At 49.4% G+C, this 11,077-nt stretch overlaps 1 pseudogene; it reads right to left on the bottom strand.

Moving 5' to 3' along the window:
* Nucleotides 1-4,467: 4,467 nt before the first annotated feature.
* On the bottom strand, nucleotides 4,468-4,670 carry LOC116815480 (U2 spliceosomal RNA; annotated as a pseudogene).
* Nucleotides 4,671-11,077: the final 6,407 nt, after the last annotated feature.

Here is an 11,077-nt window from a genome sequence, read left to right as displayed (position 1 = left end):
CTGAGACCACGAGGCACTGCATGAGCCATGCGTAGTGTTGACCGATCCTTCAGGTCCGCAGCACGTGCTCGTTGCAGGGGTCCCAGGCGCCCAGGGCTCTGACAATCAGGGCGTTCATCTTCACCTCGTAGCCCTTTGCTCTCAGGGTGTCGGCCAGGGGGCGTACTTTTCCAGTTTACAAACTTGGGCTTCGTGAAAGGCCAAGTTCCTGTTCTCAAAGGACACCATGACATCAACGAGGATGATCTTTTTCTGGGCCTCGTTGGTGACGATGACTTTAGGTCGCAGCCAGCTGTCAGTACTGGGGATGGAGCAGTTCACAGAGACCTCCTCATGCACGGTGTGATGGCTTTCACCAGGTGGTTCTGTATGACGTTGTGCCACAACTGCCAGGCTCTGGAGTGGGGTTTGCAGCTGCACATAACGTGGGGCAGGGTCTTGTTGGAGTAGTCGCATTTCCTGCAACGCTTGTCTCAATTCCCATGGTGAATGGCTCCATTGACCGGGACGCGGTTGAGCCGGACGCAGTGAATGAACTGCCAGTCAGTGAAATGGGTGAAGCTGTCCTGGTGAGGAAGTGGTTGCTGGTGTCCCACTTGCTGGTCAGCTCGAAGGCTTTACCTTGGTCCAGTTTATGCTTCAGGGTTTCCACAAACAGCAAGTGGATGGTGGCCTTCAGAGTCCTCTTCAGCAAGCCCCTGGCACTCGGGGTAACGATGGTGTTGTCGTTGGACTTGATCTGTGGCACCAGGACTCCCAGCTTCTGGCACTCCTCACACCTCTCCCAGCAACAGCCGATGCATTTCCCCAGGCAATGTGTGACGTTCGCGCGTGGGACCACAGTGAAACGAAGTCGTGCCTGTCCGATCTGAATTCACCATCCAGAGAGCCACTCAGGAACGTGGTGATGTCTTGGCTGCAGGGGGCTCTGCCAATCCACTTCTTTGTCATGTCACACAGGGTGTTCACCACAGTGTTTCTTACTGTGGCATCAGGACACATCAGCAGGCAGAAGGCGAGGGTGATCACCGGAACGTCGCACAGATCACCCATGTGGGGGACATTGGCGTCGCCATGCCTGTGGGCGATGTAGACCAGCTCATTCCTGGCTCTCTGGGGAAGGAACAGCCACTTCTTTGCCAGCTACCGAGCGATCTTGTCTGCCTTGTTGAGGGGCACCTTTGCTACGACGGATCCCCTTAGGACGAATGAAATGCAGGGGGAGATCAGGAAGATTTTCAGGGCGTTTGTCTTCTGCCATGGTGCCAGCAGGGAGGCATCAATCTTGGTGGCATCCTGAAAGATCTCCTGGATGGTATCGTGGGGTGTCTGCCAGATACAGAAATCCATTGGTGTGCCCCAGTGCTGATATGACTGCCCCTCTGCCAGGGGGATGACAGGCTTACCCTGGATCTGGAACCCTGTTGCCTGCACCAAATCCCTTTTGCTGCCATCAGTGTGGAGAGTTGTGCACTTCTTTTAATTGAAGCGGAGCCCCATCCAGTTGGTAGCTCAACTGGTGGTATCTAGCATACCTTGGAGGCTCTCTGGATCAGCCACAGTCAGGACCAGGTCATCAGCATAAGCAAGGTCAGCTCTCAATGTGTAGGCTGAAGCCATCTGTGCTTTTGGAGTTTGCTCACAGCAACAGCTCCATGGCGAGGTTAAAGATTATGTGGCTGAGGGGACAGCCCCGCTTTACTCCGCTCTGGATTGGGATCTCAGCAGTCTCCCCTTCGATCAAGCAGATGGTGGTGCTGCACCCCTCGTACAGCTCTCGGATAACACAAAGGAAGTTGTCTGGCATCTCAAACTGCTGGAGAGTGGCAAAAATGTGGTGGTGGGGCATGGACCCACAGGCATTAGCCAGGTCAAGCCATGCTTCCGCACACTGCCTCTGCGCCCTTCTGGCCATTTGGATGGTGGTATGGAGGATGAAGTTGTGTTTGTAGCATCCCTCGCAAGACATGAAGCCTTTCTGGATGGAGCTGATGGCTTCTCTGCTCACCAACCACTCTGTGATCCTCGAGGCCAGGCAGCTGGCATACAGCTTGTACAAGGTAGAGCAGAAGGAGATGGGCCTCCAGTTGCTGGGGTCATCCTACTTACCCTTCTTGTACACCAGCACCACTGTGGTCTTCTTCCAGGAGCTGGGAGTCCAGCAGAACCACTTGCATTGGTTGAAGCGCATAGCGAGGACCAGGCTGCCAGGGTCTTTCTTTTTCAGGAGGCTGTAGGGGATACAGGATCTGTGTTTTTTGTTTTTGAAAGTCTGGCCATCACTTCCTTGGACGTAAAGTCAGTCTCCAGGACATCTGTGTCGTCGACACGGGACAGGGGGTGGAGGCACTCTGGGCGCTGCATGTCTTTCCGGGCTATGCAGTCAAATACATCATTGAAGTGGCTGTAGAGATGCTCAGACAGGATCATGCAATAAGACGAGGGCCCATCTAGGATCTCCCTCATGGCCTTGGAGAGGTTTGCCTGGTATAGTTTTTGGATCCTGGAAGCCGCTGTTGCATCATAGCGGAACCCGCTGTTGCATCACAGTAGGCGTTCTATGGACAGACAGGGCATTCTCCTGGTTCGAACTCCTCCTGGGAGTGATTTCTGCAGACAGCTCTTGGGTGAGCCTATCTATGAGGAGGTCAAAGTCATCAAAGGAAGCTGCCGCTTGTAGCTCCTTGGTCCAGGCAGTCTGCCACTGTGTGGCTGCCCTCACTATTGGCCACTGGTCCTCAGGGTCCTCAACCTCGTCCAATGGAGGCTTTGAGTCTGCTGTGTGGACAGCCTGCCATCTCTCTTGTGGGTCAAGATTCTGTTCGGTTGGGTGCTGGGTGGAATCTTGGTGTTGCTATTAGTCAAAGAGACGTGGTCCAGCTCGGGGGTTGCTGGGACACGAGTGACTGCTGCCTGGGTGGTTGCTGCTGGAGCATGAAATCTCCTGCAGGCCATGTCCTGCAGGATGCACTTGGGGCCGTACTGGTCTGTCTAGCAATGAAGACTTGGTGCTTTGGTGTGGAGGTGGGGCTGGTCACTCCAATGTTGGCTGGAGTTTGTAGGGTGGTCTGGGGCATGAAGCTGGCTCCTCTGATGGCTGGAGTTTGCATGGCGGTCTGAGGTGTGGTGCTGGCTCCTCCAACAACTGGAGCTCACAGGGCAATCTGAGGGGTGACACTGGCTCTGCTAGAGACAAAATCTTGAGCAGCTCTGTGCAGTGGGGCACTGATCCTTCTGGAGACGTGCTGAACAGGTGGCGAGGCAGCACTGAGTCATCTCAGCATGGAGATATGCTTGGTGATATGCAAGGGTGAGGTGGGCCCCCTGGTGGCAAGGACCTGGGTGATGTTCCCCGAGGAAGCAGGTACCCTGTCGATCGCAGCATTCTGTTCAGCTTTTCCTGGGGACTGGGGCAGCTTGATGGAAGCTTGCAAGGTCAACTTCCTCTGTTGATGCTCAGGAGCAGCAGGCCACCATGCAGCAGGAGGGTTGGGAGCCAGGGCAGGAGACTGTGTTGTTCCCTTGAGGCATTTCTTGTAGATGACTTGGTGTGTCTTGCATTGCTTCTGTGTCTCAAAGAGCAGGCTGCAGAGGTCACAGCTGAAGGCAACCTACTTGCTGCAGCATCTCTTCAGGTGCCTGGTGATGCCATCAAGGAGGTGGAAGCTTTGGGGTGGGGAGCAGATGGGGCAGATGAACACATCCACAGTGAGGGGATACTTCAAGTAGATGGTGTCCTCATTACCTTGCAGCGGGGCGGGGGGAGGGGCAGTGTTCCAGCAGCACTGGTGGCATTGCTGGCTGGTTCTCCCTGATGTGGGCAGGTGAGGTCAAGATATCCAGCTGAGTGGGCATCCGGCAAGGTCCTGAGGTCCCTCTGGGTAGTTTCTGAGGCTGATCATGCATCCAGCAAGGAACTGGTGACCCTCTCAGTGGTCTCTGGAGCAATGTTGGTCCTGTCTGTGCAGATTCCTCCCTGGATGATGTGTACAGCAGAGAGAGCACCCCCACTATCAGGGTCCTGGGCAACCAGGGGGGTGGGAGTGGTTGCCTTGGAGCATCTTGCAGCTGGACAACTGGGGAGCTGTTTGTCGATGGCTGTTGGAGAGTAGGAGGACTTACCATCAGTGACTAGTGCTGCTGGAGAGTGGGGGGGACTTTTCCCTGGCATCTGCTGGAGGGAGGGCTGTCCCCTGGCAGTTTCGGAGAGCAGAGGAGCTGTCCCTCGACTGCTGTTGCTCCCGGGGAGAGGAGTAATGTTCCTTCTGGTTGTGATGTCCCAACACAGCGGCCTCAGGATGCAGTATCTCTCTGGAGCGGCATCTCAGGGGGGATTCTTCTAGGAGGCACCGTTCTTCCCCTTTGTGCTGCTGGTCTGCGATGTCCTGGAGGCACAGAGAAACATCGCAGTCATTGTTCAAGAGACCTTCCATGAAGCAGCAGCAGAGGCATTAGAGGGTGCAGCTGACAGTGTCTCAGGAGCAGAGAGAGGATTTTCTTCCAAAGTAGCACCAGCGGAATATATCTTCAAAGCAGCACTGATTTTTTTCAAAAATAGCAGCAACAGAATTCATCTTCAGAGAAGGTGTTGCAGGTGTCCATCCAAAGAAATTAAACTGATAAGAATAGGTACTATACTTGATTTTAGCTCCAAGAAGCCGAAAAGTTCTGTTCAGGAATACTACAATTGTCCTCATTCTTGGTCTTCAAACCAAGTTTCCTTAGCTGCTGCTTCCATGAATATCACTTCAGTCATGACTAATTCGTTAGCTTAATCAGCTGCCCCATTCTAACACATTTAAATTTAATCATCCAGTTCCTTCATTCCTAAGTGTTCCTCACTGGGTGGTTTAGGAACACACACATACAGCCTATTCAAATGGACCACTGATTACACAGTTTCATTACACCAGGTTCTGATCTCCTTCTGTATCACCAGCTAAACAGAGTCCTAATGAGGAGTGTGGTAGCAAATTCCAAGGAAATAGCAGGGTACTGCAAAGACTAATATCAGAGCCAATGCTAGGCATAAGGAGACTAAGGGTATGTCTACACTACCCGCCAGATTGGTAGGCAGCAATCGGTCCAGAGGGGATCTGTCAAGGTTCATCCCCCACTCTGAACTTTAGGGTGCAGATGTGGGGATCTGCCTGGACACTTCTAAGCTTTATTACTAGCTTAGATCTGGTAACACTGCCACCATCCAGAAATTTCAGTGTCTGGAACACTTCCTGTCCCCTCAAAACCTTCCCCTCCCTGGGCAGCCTTGATAGGCTTTTTCACCAAGTTCCTAGTGAACACCAATCCCACCCCTTGGATTTTAACACAAGAAGAATTTAACCATCCCCCACTCCTTTCCCCCACCAATTCCTGGTGAGTCCGGATCCAATCCCCTTGGATCTTAAAAAAAGGAAAAATCAATCAGGTTCTTAAAAAGAAAGCTTTTATTTAAAGAAATAAAGGTAAAAATCATCTCTGTAAAATCAGGATGGAAAATACTTTACAGGGTAATCAGATATATAAGCCCAGAGAACCCCTCTAGCCTTAGTTTCAAAGGTTAACAGCAAACAGAGGTAAAACCTCTCAGCAAAAAGGAACATTACAAGTTGGAAGAAAACAAAACTAAGACTAACACGCCTTGCCCGGCTGTTACTTACACAATTTGAAACATGAGAGACTGATTCAGAAAATTGAGAGCTGGGATTGACGTCTGTGGTCCCTCTTAGTCCCAGAAACGAACACCCCACAAACAAAGAAGCAAAAACAAAAACTTCCTACCCACAAGATTTGAAAGTATCTTGTCCTCATTAGTCTCTGGTCAAGTACCAGCGTTTACTGAGCTTCTTAACCCTTTACAGGTAAAAGAGGCATTACCCTATCATTAAGTATCTTGTTTAAGACAGGATTAATTTATCAAGTCTAATCTAGATGCAATAAATCAAACCCGAGCACTCTTCTGTCGACTCTGCACTCCAGCACCATGAGAGGCGCAGGCAGAGTCAACAGGGGAGCGGCAGCAGTCGACTACTGCAGTGAAGACACCACGGAAGTCGATCTAAGTACGTCAACTTCAGCTATGTATTCACGTACTGAAGTTGCATAACTTAGGGTACGTCTACACTACAGGATTACTCCGATTTTACATAAACCGGTTTTGTAAAAACAGATTGTATAAGTCGAGTGCACGCGGCCACACGAACACATTAATTCGGCGGTGGGCGTCCATGACCCGAGGCTAGCGTCGATTTCCGGAGCGTTGCACTGTGGGTAGCTATTCTGTAGCTATCCATAGTTCCCGCAGTCTCCCCCCTTGGAATTCTGGGTGGAGATCCCAGTGCCTGAGGGGGCAAAAATCATTGTCGGCGGTGGTTCTGGGTAAATGTCATCACTCATTCCTTCCTCTGGGAAACAACGGAGCAATCATTTCGCACCCTTTTTCCCTGGATTGCCCTGGTAGATGCCATAGCACGGCAACCCTGGAGCCTGTTCAGCATGTTTTTTTATTGTCACCGGACGTGTACTGGATGCTGCTGCAAGAGGCGTTACTGTAGCGCTACACAGCAGCATTTGTTTGCTTTTGCATGACAGCAGAAGGTTTATCTGTTGTTCTGTACTATCTGCTGCTTATCATGAGTGCCCCTGGCTGAGGTGGCCAGGGGCACAAGGCAAAAGTCAATTCCTCCTTAAGTAGCTAAAAATAAGAGTCAGTTCTGCCTAGTGTACTAGAGAACCAGTGGGCAAGTGTACTAAAGAACCAATGTATCAGAGAGCAACGCTGCTCCATGTCAGATCCCGCAGAAAGACGAGCTGCATGCCATCACGGGGTTGTCCTGCAACAACCCTACCCATTGCTTCCCATCTCCCCAACCTTCCTGGGCTAACCGTGGCTAGTGTCCACCCCCATTGTGTCATGAAATTATAAGAATGCAGGAATAAGAAAACATGACTGTTTATAGTGAGATAAAATGAGGGGGAAGCAGCGTCCCGCTGCTATGACAGTCCAGGCAAACATTAGCGGTGCGGGCGTAAGAAGTCCAGCACCCGCTGCTATGACACCCAGGCAGGACATTAAGCAGGCGGGAGAGAGGAGCCCAGCATCCGCTGCATGATAGTCCAGGCAGTACAGAATCTTTTCTTTATACATGAAAGGAGGGGCTGATGGAGTCACAGCCCCGTTGCTATTGATCGGAAGGACAGTTACCAGCCGTTCTGTACCATCTACTGGGAATGACCCAGAATCTTCCTATTTTTACCCAGGCTCCCCCGGCCAGCCTCAGCTGGGCCAGCCCAGGAGCACTCACGGCGCTGATGACAAGGACGGCTAGCAGTCACTGCCCATTGCCATCGGGAGAAGGAGAGGAGCGGATGCTGCTTCACTGCTGCCCGCATCACGTCTACAAGCAGCCATTCAGTAACATAGGGTGACATGAACACAATCAGAACACTTCTTTCCCTTTCTTTCACGTCGGGGGAGGGAGTAAATGTCGAGCTACACCAGAACCACGCCGGACATGTGTTTGACCCAACAGGCATTGGGAGCTCATGACCAGAATTAAATATTTTCAGAGACTGCTGGACTGTGGATAGCTGGAGTCTCAGTACCCCTCCCTCCCTCCATGAGACATCCATTTGATTCTTTGGCTTCCGTTACGCTTGTCACGCAGCACTGTGTAGCCTGGAGATTTTTTTCAAACACGTTGGCATTTTGCTTTGTAACGGAGCTCGGATAGAACAGATTTGTCTCCCCATATAGCAATCAGATCCAGTATGCTCGATGGTCCATGCTGGAGCTCGTGCTGGGTATTAGGGATGCATGCGCCCGCACCCAATGAGCTGATCAGAGCTCCACGCTGGGCAAACAGGAAATGAAATTCAAAAGTTCGCGGGGCTTTTCCTGTTTACCTAGCCACTGCATCTGAGTTCAGATTGCTGTCCAGAGTGGTCACAGTGGTGCACTGTAGGATACCGCCAGGAGGCCAATACCGTCGATTTGAGGCCACACTTATCCTAATCCAATACGGTAATACTGATTTTAGAGCTACTTTTCTTGTTGGAAAAGAGTACAGAAACCGATTTAAAGAGCCCTTTATATCAATATAAAGGGCCTCGTAGTGTGGACGGGTGCACCGTTAAATCGGTTTAACGCTCCTAAAATTGATTTAAATGCATAGTGTACACCAGGCTTTAGATTGATTCCCGCCCCCTCCGGGGTAGCGCAGGGCTAAGCAATTGCTTCCTGGTCCAAGCAGCTATTTGCTTTTTCATAAGAACTTGCCTGTTTTAGTATTGTGCAATGGGGGAATATTTCTGCTTAGAACCCTCAATGGGCCAGCACCACCAATGCCTAATATTGGTGATATGTAGATTGCAATTTCCCCTATGAGTGAATTCTGGGTTATGCTAAAGTCAATCTGGACCAAAATCATCTTTGATGTAACCCCATAGATTACCATGGAATCACATTGGGTATATATATTGTCTTTATACAGAAAGCGCTGGTATCCTTCCTCTGTTGCTGTCTCCATTAATTGCATCTAAACAAACAGTAAATGCTTTGTTGGTTGGCCCTTTCCTCAGAAACTCCTCTGGGTCATTCCCTTTCACTCCCTGGCCTACAACCCTTTTCCATACTCCAACTCTTTCAGCAGCCCTGCCAATCTTTCTAATTTAGGCATTTATTCAGGGCTCACCATTGTGGAATTGGAGTGCTTGACTTATTCTTCTTGTCCTAACCTTCATCTACCTCACACTCTAATTAACCCACCAAACCCTTCTCTAGCTCTTGCTCAGGTATGTGTGTGTGGTGCCTCACAATAAGCCTCTTTTATATAGTGGGTGAAGGCCAAGCAGCCAGTTGAAGGAAGAAGGGGGCCACTTGCATCCGCAGCTCCCAAGTGACCTATGACTGGGTTGTAAGCGCCTCAGACAGTCTGGGATCCATGCCTTTGTCCAATTCTGAAACTAGGCAGTGGGTACTCATCTTTCTGGCCATGTCACACCCAAATGCCACTGAATGTCCATCAGTATGTGTACTCCAAGCTTCCCCTCTGAAATTCTCAGGAGCACCCACCTTTTGTTACACTCTTATCTAAGCACACAGCGGGGACTTGTGTACCCATGGTTGTTTGAAAATGTAGTCCCTAACCTGGGTGTGCGACTAAAATAGGCATAAGACCCTTACCTACCTTCTATGGATGTTATAAGTCTTACTGAAGTCATGTTTTCAAAGTGCATTGAAATCCACAGGTACAAGGCAACATAAAATATTTAAAACAAAATCTGCTTGTGACACAGCGTATCCTTGGCAAGGGTCTCCTGTTCTTTGCAAATGGTTTTCAGCTCTGACCTGACAAACTCATTACATCAAACATGTCCTACAGGACATTTGTCCATGGAGAGTAACATGAATGGTATCTACACAAAGCTCTTAACTTGTCCAGGTCATAATTCGTCAAGACCCAGAACCACTGTGAAATATATGTACAGGTAATATTTAAGAAATACTTTATTGGCATTGAAAGTATATTTTATGGGCTTGGAATAAAAAATAGTCACCAGGGTAATGTGTCTCAGGAATTACCCATTCAATCAAGAGGGTTTCATCACCCTGCCCTTGGAGATCCAGTGAGGTAATGTAAGGTTCTATTGTCTGCCTTTACAACATCCCAGCAACAGTCAATGGAAAACCATCAAAGACAACTGCAAGCAATCGAAACCATTTTAAGGTGAAAAGGAACATTATAGCAAGCAGAAGATCATCCTGACTATGAATAAAGACAAAAGACTGTTTCAGTATAACAGCATGTGGGGAAAGGGATTCTGGATTTATTCACTGAGGAAATCCTTTAAGAAGCGAGGTGGAGGAGGGACGGGGTTCATAAACATTTGGATCCTGGTTCTATATGAAACCAGCCAGGTCTGCAATGGACTAAACTTTGTGAGGGAAACTTACTTGATTTTGCTATGTGTTGTAAGCAGTTATATCCCTCACTTTCTCTTGCTTCTTGTTAAACCTTTATTCTTTCTTAAATAAAGTTACTTTTGGTTTTAAGTGCTTGCAAATGCTGTGTGGTTTACAGGGAGTGGTGGTTTAAGTTAAAGCTGATTAATTGGGGTATACTGCACTTTTGGATGCAGAGGATCTGAAATATCCATGAGCATCCATTTTCAGGGGCTGGATAGCACAAGTGAACTATTCAAAGGGACTTGGACATTGGGGTGGTACCCCAGTTCCAAGCTGCATCCCAGGGATCCCATCACAGTAGCTATCCCACAGTGCAGCTAGCTACAGAGGTTTTTTGGATGGGCTTGCAATGCATCATGGGACCAAAACTTTGTCACGGGGGAATAGGAACACGGCTTCAACTTCCCATGATGCAGTTTCCTTTCTCCCTCCCTCCCCTAATATCTATGGCAAACATGGTTTTTCACACCTTTTTTTTAAAAGCCTGGCTTAGCCAGCATAGGCTATAGCCCGAGAAGCATAGACTCTGCTCAGCTGTGTATTCTTGTTGTGAACGTTACAAACATCTCCTGCCTTATCCTCAGTATTTCCAGATGTGAGACAGGAACTGTCATGCAGAACATTGTGCAATCATGGAAGCAGCCGTGCTGCAAGCCATAGAACAAAACAATTCCCATTTGCTACTGGCATTCACGCAGCAGCTGAACAGGTTGGAGTGCCATTTCTTGTCCCAGGAAACAAGCACTGACAGGTGGGATCGCATCATTATGCAGCTGTGGGATGACAAGCAGTAGCTGCAGAACTTTCACGTGCAGAAGGCCACTTTCCAGGAACTTTGCGCAGAGCTTTCCCCAGCCCTGAAATGCACCAACACTAAAATGAGTTTTGGAGAAGAACGTGGCAATCGCTTTGTGGAAGCTTGCAGTGCCAGACTGCTACAGGTCAGAGGGGAATCAATTCTGAGCTGGTAAATCCACTGTGGGAGCTGTTGTGATCCAAGTGTGCAGGGCCATTAATCGACTTCTGCAAAGAAGGGTAGTGACTCTGGGCACAGTGCAAGACTTAGTGGATGTTTTTGCTGAGATGGGGTTCCTTAACTGCAGTGGAGTGATT

The sequence above is a fragment of the Chelonoidis abingdonii genome, chromosome 2 (genome assembly GCF_003597395.2).
Source record: "Chelonoidis abingdonii isolate Lonesome George chromosome 2, CheloAbing_2.0, whole genome shotgun sequence".
NCBI classification, from domain to species: domain Eukaryota; kingdom Metazoa; phylum Chordata; order Testudines; family Testudinidae; genus Chelonoidis; species Chelonoidis abingdonii.
This window is presented reverse-complemented; position numbering and strand designations above follow the sequence as displayed.